We start from the raw sequence: 8,606 nt of genomic DNA, 5'->3' as shown, positions 1-8,606 counted from the left end.
TAGCTGTATGAAAGGCTCAAACTTGCTGGTTACCTCACCCCTATCCCTGCCCTAACTCCAGAAAATCCTTCCCAATGGATCAACCCGAACAAAACCTGTGCATACCATTCCGGCATGAAGGGGCATACCATTGATGAGTGCCGCTCTCTGAAGGATAAAATCCAAGCTTTAATTGACAACAAGATCATCGTGGCAAAGGAGCCTTCTCCTAATGTTCGCAACAACCCTCTACCTGACCACAAGGGTGGAGGCGTTCACATGATCGAGATAGAAGATGATTGGGACCCCAAAGGGTCGATTGGATTGATTGCCGAAGGTGACGAGCCGAAGAAACCAACAGTCACACTTAATCCGATTATTGTCCAGATACAGCCTTCTAGGGATGCTGAAGTGAATATGTCCATACCGTTTGCGCTTGAAACACCGTCTTCTACAAAGACGCCAGGACCATTTGATGTTGAGTTTGGATCCCCGAAAGCACCTGTGCCATTTGAAGTTGCCGTGTTACCTCCCAAAACAAGGGTACCTATTCTTGTAACAAGCCATAGCACCATTCCATACGAAGGACATTCCTTGGGATTACACTGCCGAGGCGAGAAGGAAAGGGAAAACCAAGTCTGGAGAAGCAATTGCAGCACAGGGTATGACAAGAACCGGCAGGGTATATACTCCGGAGCATTTAGTTGAATCAAGTAAGCAGGCTTTTGGACGGCCTATTGAAATTGGGCCCGATGATCTCTGGAGGAAGATACAAGCAAAAGAGTACTCAGTCGTTGATCAACTGAATAAAACACCGGCGCAGATCTCCATCCTAGCTCTGTTGCAAAGCTCTGATGCACATAAGAATGCCTTAATGAAAGTGTTGAGCGAGGCATATGTGCCCAGCAACATAACTGGAGGAGAAATGGCGAACATGGTGGGGCAAGTGTTGGAGAGTCACAAAATCACTTTCCACGAAGATGAGCTTCCACCAGAAGGGCTGAGCCACAACAAGGCATTCCACATCACCGTGCAATGCGAGGATTATTTCATCACTAGGATTCTGATTGATGGAGGGTCCAGCCTCAACATCTGTCCATTGGTGACTCTCAGAACGTTGGGAAAGAGCCTGCATGAGATCAAGGATGGGGCCATCAACGTCAAAGCTTTTGATGGTTCCCAAAGGTCCACCATTGGGGAAATCAGTTTGTGTCTGCAAATGGGACCGACTTGGTTCGACGTTGATTTTCGAGTGATAGACATCCCAGCATCTTACAACTTGCTATTGGGACGACCTTGGATTCACGCCGCTGGAGCTGTAGCATCAACCCTGCACCAGGCAGTGAAGTTCAAGTGGAATCACCAAGAGGTGATTATTCATGGAGACGTTAGTAATCCCATATACAGTCGCCAGACCATCCCAGCAATCGGAGGAAGAAGGAAGATAGGTGGGGAAACCTACCACCACATTGAGCGAGTCAACACCGTCGACAAAGAAAAATGGTGGGACAACAAAATTGAAAGCATAGTGAATTGGAGCGGGTATGAACCTGGCAAAGGACTTTGCAAAAACCTCCAAGGAATCGCTAAGCCTATTAAGCTCAAGAAGCATGGTACCACTTTTTGTTTGGGGTATGAGTATACCTGGGAAGAACTCAAGGACTTGTCGCCTCCATGGCGCGGCCCTTACTATCCATTGGAGCATCCGATACCTCGCCTGGAGCAGACTTTCCAGCCAGAAGACGTCATATATGGGTCAGAAGAAGAGGAAGCGTTGGCGGCAATGAAGAATCTGTTCTTGGAAGACGACAATATGGACTGTTATGTCATTTTCGAGGAGGGAGGGGAGGAAGGCCCTTCCATTCAAGTTGTGAGCCGAGGATCGCGCCTCAATAATTGGTCCATCAGAACCACCAGAGCCCGGAGATCTTTGGGGTAGCAAGGCTGAACAAAGCACCATGCATCATCTTTATTTTTGGTAGTTGATTTCCTTTCCGCATTTTTAATTTCGAAAATAAGAGCTCCAATGTGCAAAACAATTATGAAATTTATCAAAGCATTTCAGTTTCTTATAAATCTCGCTCTTATTATTTTTCTATCATTTATTTTATTTACACAGCATTACTATTACTTATCTTGATGAACCGACGATTGTGACATGCAACGAGACAACGCAACAAACGGACATAGACTCATAAGAGGATGATATACCGGAAGAGGTCGTTAAAGAGGTTGAGGATTTTGAGAATAGGCCTAAGTCTAACTTGGACGAAACTGAGGTTGTCAACTTGGGGGATACAGAGAATGTCATGGAAACGCGCATCAGTGTTCATCTGTCGCCATCGGAAAAGAAAGAGTACACGGAATTTCTAAGGGAATATGAGGACATATTCGCCTGGTCGTATGATGATATGACTGGTCTCAGTACATCTATTGTCGCTCACAAACTGCCAACAGATCCGACATGTCCGCCGGTAAAGCAGAAGCTGAGAAAGTTCAATCTAGATATGAGTCTGAAAATCAAGGAAGAAGTCACCAAGCAGGTCAAAGCCAAGGTTCTCAGGGTAGTAGAATACCCAACATGGTTAGCCAACATCGTGCCAGTACCAAAGAAGGCAGGAAGGTCAGAGTCTGTGTCGACTACCAGGACCTCAACCGGGCCAGTCCGAAAGATGACTTCCCCTTGCCAAACATACACATTCTGATTGACAATTGCGCCAAGCACGAGCTGCAGTCATTTGTTGATTGTTTTGCTGGGTATCATCAGATATGGATGGACGAAGAAGACGCGGAGAAAACGGCTTTCATTACGCCGTGGGGGATGTATTGTTACAAGATGATGCCGTTTGGATTAAAGAATGCTGGGGCCACCTACATGAGGGCCATGACTACTATTTTTCATGACATGATACACAAAGAGATCGAGGTGTATGTAGACGATGTCATCATCAAATCCAAGAAAGCCACTGACCACATGGAAGATCTGAGGAAGTTCTTCAACAGATTGAGAAGGTACAATCTGAAGCTGAATCCCGCCAAATGTGCATTCGGGGTTCCCGCCGGAAAACTGCTTGGGTTCATCGTAAGTCGACGAGGAATAGAACTGGATCCGTCAAAGGTTAAGGCCATTCGAGAATTGCCACCGCCAAAGAACAAGAAAGAGGTTATGAGTTTCTTGGGAAGACTCAACTACATTAGTCGGTTCATAGCTCAGTCCACTGTCATTTGTGAGCCAATCTTTAAGATGTTGAAGAAGGACGCCACCACCAAATGGACCGATGATTGTCAGAAATCCTTCGACAGAATCAAGGAATACCTGTCAACGCCGCCAGTTCTGGTTCCGCCCGAACCAGGTAGACTGCTATTGCTCTACCTTGCAGTATTGGATGGGGCATTCGGTTGTGTTTTGGGACAACATGACGAAACGGGGAGAAAGAGCAAGCCATCTACTATCTCAGCAAGAAGTTCACCCCGTACGAGGCCCGGTAATCTCTATTAGAGCGCACCTGTTGTGCTCTAACTTGGGTAGCTCAAAAGTTGAGGCATTATTTTTGTGCCTATACCACTTATCTCATATCGAGAATGGATCCGCTGAAGTACATCTTCCAGAAGCCCATGCCCACGGGCAAGCTAGCCAAGTGGCAAATCCTGCTGAGTGAATTCGACATTGTTTACATGACTCAGAAGGAAATTAAAGGACAAGCACTAGCAGATCATCTTGCCGAAAATCCCGTGGACGGAGAATACGAGCCTCTAAAGACGTATTTTCCTGACGAAGAGGTATCTTTCATAGGAGAAGATATCGCAGAATCCTATGATGGCTGGAGAATGTTTTTCGACGGAGCAGCAAACTTCAAAGGAGTTGGCATAGGCAGTTCTAGTATCAGAAACAGGTCAGCATTATCCGGTGTCTGCCAAGCTCAGGTTCCCGTGCACCAACAACATGGCCGAATACGAAGCCTGCATCTTAGGGCTCAAGCTGGCCATTGATATGAACATTCAGGAGTTACTAGTGATCGGGGATTCAGATTTGCTCATACACCAGGTCCGAGAAGAATGGGAAACCAAGAACTCCAAGATACTCCCTTATCTGCATCATGTACAGGAGTTGAGGAAAAGGTTTACAAAGACGGACTTTCAGCACGTCCCCAGAACACAGAATGAGTTTGCCGATGCATTGGCCACTTTATCATCTATGATCCAACATCCAGATAAGAATTTCATTGATCCTATCCTGGTGAAGAGGAAGAAGCAGACGGAAAGTCGTGGTTCCATGATATCAAGGAATATTTGGCAACAGGAGGACATCCGGAACTTGCAAACGCTACTCAGAAGCGCACACTGCGAAGGTTATCCAATCACTTCTTTCACAGCGGAGGAATCCTGTATAGGATGACTCCCGATTTGGGATTACTAAGGTGTGTGGAAGCAAAGGAAGCATCCAGGTTGTTAGAAGAGGTTCATGCAGGGACCTGTGGTCCACATATGAATGGTTTTGTCTTAGCAAAGAAGATACTCCGGGCAGGATATTTTTGGATGACTATGGAAACGGACTGCATCCGGTACGTCCGAAAGTGCCATCGCTGTCAGATACACGCAGACATGATAAAGGTGCCTCCTAATGAGCTTCATGCAACAAGCTCTCCATGGCCATTCGCCGCTTGGGGAATGGATGTTATCGGACCTATCGAGCCTGCCGCATCAAACGGGCACAGGTTCATTCTAGTGGCAATTGATTATTTCACCAAATGGGTTGAAGCAGCATCATATAAGGCAGTGACTAAGAAGGTCGTGGCAGACTTTGTTCGCGACCGTATCGTTTGTCGATTCGGCATCCCAGAGTTGATCATTACTGACAACGGTTCCAATCTCAACAGTGATCTGATGAAAGCAATGTGTGAAACGTTCAAGATTAAACACAAGAACTCTACAGCCTACAAACCTCAGATGAATGGAGCTATAGAGGCGGCCAACAAGAATATCAAGAAGATACTGAGGAAAATGATAGAAAGACATAAGCAGTGGCACGAGAAGCTATCATTTGCTCTATTGGGGTACCGCACCACGGTTCGCACATCAACCGGAGCAACTCCCTATATGTGGGTTTATGGTACAAAAGCAGTCATCCCCGCCGATGTTGAAATTCCCTCCTTGAGGATTATGCAGGAAGAAGAACTTGACGACGCAGAATGGGTAAAAAGCCGCTACGAGCAGCTAGCTCTTATAGATGGAAAAAGGATGAATGCAGTTTGCCATGGTCAATTGTATCAGAACAGAATGTCCAGAGCCTTCAACAAAAGAGTCAAGCCGAGACAGTTTACACCAGGGCAGCTGGTGGTAAAGAAGATTTTTCCGCATCAAGATGAAGCCAAAGGGAAATTCTCTCCTAACTGGCAAGGTCCATACATGGTTCACCGGGTTCTAACAGGAGGAGCCCTCATACTTGCAGAAATGGATGGAGAAGTCTGGCCAAAGCCAATTAATTCAGATGCAGTCAAGCGCTACTATGTGTAATCTTTATGCTTTCCTATATGATGTAATTTGAACTACGTCTGACTTGATCCCATGTAAGAGGGGATACGTAGGCAGCCTTATGGGTTCGGTCACAATTCAATAAATTTTCATTTCCCCCCGCCATTGGAAACTGGGGCAGAATTTTGAGGAGGACCCTCAAAATTCCGAAGTTGATTTTCCGCCAGTCACCGCACGCAGCCGTCAGAAGCACTAGCCCAGTAACCTGGGGCAGAATTTTGAGGAGGACCCTCAAAATTTCGTAGCGAGAGAGGTTTCAATGTCTTGAACCGCGTCGCAGTCGTCGGTTGAGAACTATTCTCAACTATGTATTTATATTACATTTTTACTAAATCATGCATGACTACATCAAAATCGCTTTGTTTAGCGACGCTGCCCCTGATGAAAACAAGAGCCGAGCAGGACAAGCGAGGTCCACGGGAAGACGGACTAACCTTTTCCCCCTTTACAAAACTCATGATTTTTCTTTGGATGCAGGCACCCAAGATATAAAATCATCAGATACGTTGACACACTCATACTTTTCAGGAATACAACTCTCAGAATCATCGCCTATTTACAATTGCTATCCGTACGAGACATCCCCAGCAACCACAATACCACAATACAGCAATCAGGTATCAGCTATCAGTTATCAGCTATCATCTATCAGCTAAGAGATTTCATTATTATTCGCCTTTACTTTTCTGCATTGCATAAGGCTACCTTTCTGCCTTCCGAAACTAAGCTCTGTCTCCATCTGCATTCCTGCATTGCACAAGGCTACCTTTCTGCCTTCCAAGACTAAGCTCTGTCTCCATCTGCATTTCTTGCATTGCACAAGGCTACCTTTCTGCCTTCCGAGGTTAAGCTCTACCTCCATCTGCATTTCTTGCATTTCACAAGGCTACCTTTCTGCCTTCCGAGACTAAGCTCTATCTCCATAATTGCATAAGGCTACTATTCTGCCTTCCGAGGTTAAGCTCTACCTCCATCTGCATTTCTTGCATTGCATAAGGCTCCCTTTCTGCCTTCCGAGGTTAAGCTCTACCTCCATCATGCATTCCTTGCATTGCATAAGGCTACCGTTCTGCCTTCCGAGGTTAAGCTCTACCTCCACCTGCATGGCTGAAACATCGCCACTTTTATTTACATCTGCTGGCTGAAACATTGCCACTTTACTCTTTCTTGCATAGCCGGATATCGCCATTTTATTTAAGTTTTGCATCGGCTGAAATATCGCCATTTTATTTAAATCTTTACATCGGCTGAAATATCGCCACTTTATTTAAGTCTTGCATCGGCTGAAAGATCGCCACTTATATGTTACACTTAGCATCGACTGAAATATCGCCATTTTTTATTTGAGTCTTGAATCGGCTGAAAGATCGCCACCTTCTGTATTTTCATGGGCTGAAAGATCGCCAAGTTATCCAAAGGCATCATTGTTCGGAGGCACCATTTTCATAGCCCGAGAATGCCATGCCATGGCCTGAGGACCCCACTTTTATCTTTCGCATATCATTACTCAAAGGCATCATGGTTCGGAGGCATCATCCTCATGGACCGAGAACATCATTTCATAGCCTGCGAATCCTTTATTATACGCTTCATGGCCCAGGACGTCATGGTCCAAGGACGTCATCCTAACCGTCCGAAGACAGCATTCATGGTCCAATGGGAACTTGCATCACGTTTAAATTTATGCACAATATATGTTCGCATTGCTCATTTGCAGGTAAACCGGCTAGCAACGGCCGTCTCAGTAGGGGTGATCCCGCTCCAGTTCCCGCAGCCTACTAGACTTTGACTGTCCTTTCCCAACCTGAACAGCGCATCCGTCTTTCGGAAAACTCCATCGGCATATTCCGTCAATGGACCCTGAACTACATATGGCCTGATTCCTGTAAGACCAGGGATATGTAGGCAGCTCAGGAACCAGAGCTCGGTCAAGACTTTTCAAATCGTTTCCTTCGGTCAAAATTGGCCATCATATCTTTACCCGACAACTCTTTCATTCCTTCTCGGGTAAAGAGGGGCAGCTGTTGATACCCAATTTTTCCCTATGTATTTTTTTACTCAAAATGCTTTCAAAATAGCATGTGTATGCATATATAAGCATGCCCAAGAGTTTTGATATTTTTTCCTAATTTTTAAAATCAATTTATTGTCTATTTCTAGCAGTACAAATCCAATAATTGCTCCCAGGATTATCATTTTGGGAATAATTTATTTATATTCTCATATTTACACCAAAGTATAATTAAGGTGATTTTTGCATATTTTTACAAATTTATTTGATTTTTTAAGCTAAACTGCATAGAATTGCAATTATAGCCTATATTACGATTAACATCATTTTACAATTATAAAATAATTTCCAGTATTTTTAGATCAATATTTATATATTATTAATTAGTTCGGTGCTTTTAATTTGGTTTTAAAACCATTATTGCTATTTTATAAAAATAAAAAGGGAAAAATTGGCCATTTAACATCTAGCCCGTTTCTATTTCAATTGTAGCCTCATTTCCTTTCAATTTTTTAACCTCAGTTTAACCCCAATTCCGCCCCAAATTAAAACCTACCCAATTCCTAAATCATCCGACCCACGACCCAATTAATTTAACCCGCCCGACTCCCCTTTCATCATGGCTGTTGATCTTTGAGATCAACGGCCCGTATTCATCCTTTCCTTTTTTAACTCACAAACACCCCTAACCCTAAATCACTTTCACTCACCCGCCGCCTCAGAAATCCCTCTCCTCTCAAACTCTCTCGAACTCTCCCGAAACCCTAATCATCTCCCACCTGTTTCTACCATGTTTCTACCGGAATCCATGGCAGTCCAAGCCATGGGAGGCCTGTACTCACTCTCTATCACTGTTAAACCTAAGCTACTCGAAGTTTGGAGGCCCGAATTCCACGGTTTCCTTTAGATCTGTCTCAGATCTGCAAGATCTATGGCCTCTACGACCATTTTCCGGTGTGTTCAAGGCAATATGAGTCTCTTCGACTCAGGATCCGACTTTCCTCAAGACCTTTCTCGTTTTAGGGTTTTCTCTGCTTCTAAGTCATCTAAGGTTCTATACTTTCTTATTTCTTCTAAGATCTGT

General features: G+C 44.6%; 1 pseudogene; it reads left to right on the top strand.

Moving 5' to 3' along the window:
- Positions 397-5,481, top strand: LOC109218714 (annotated as a pseudogene).

This window comes from Nicotiana attenuata, chromosome 2 (assembly GCF_001879085.1).
Source record: "Nicotiana attenuata strain UT chromosome 2, NIATTr2, whole genome shotgun sequence".
Lineage (NCBI taxonomy): Eukaryota > Viridiplantae > Streptophyta > Magnoliopsida > Solanales > Solanaceae > Nicotiana > Nicotiana attenuata.
Note: the sequence above shows the minus strand (reverse complement) of the source record. Positions and strands in the feature narration are given on the sequence as shown.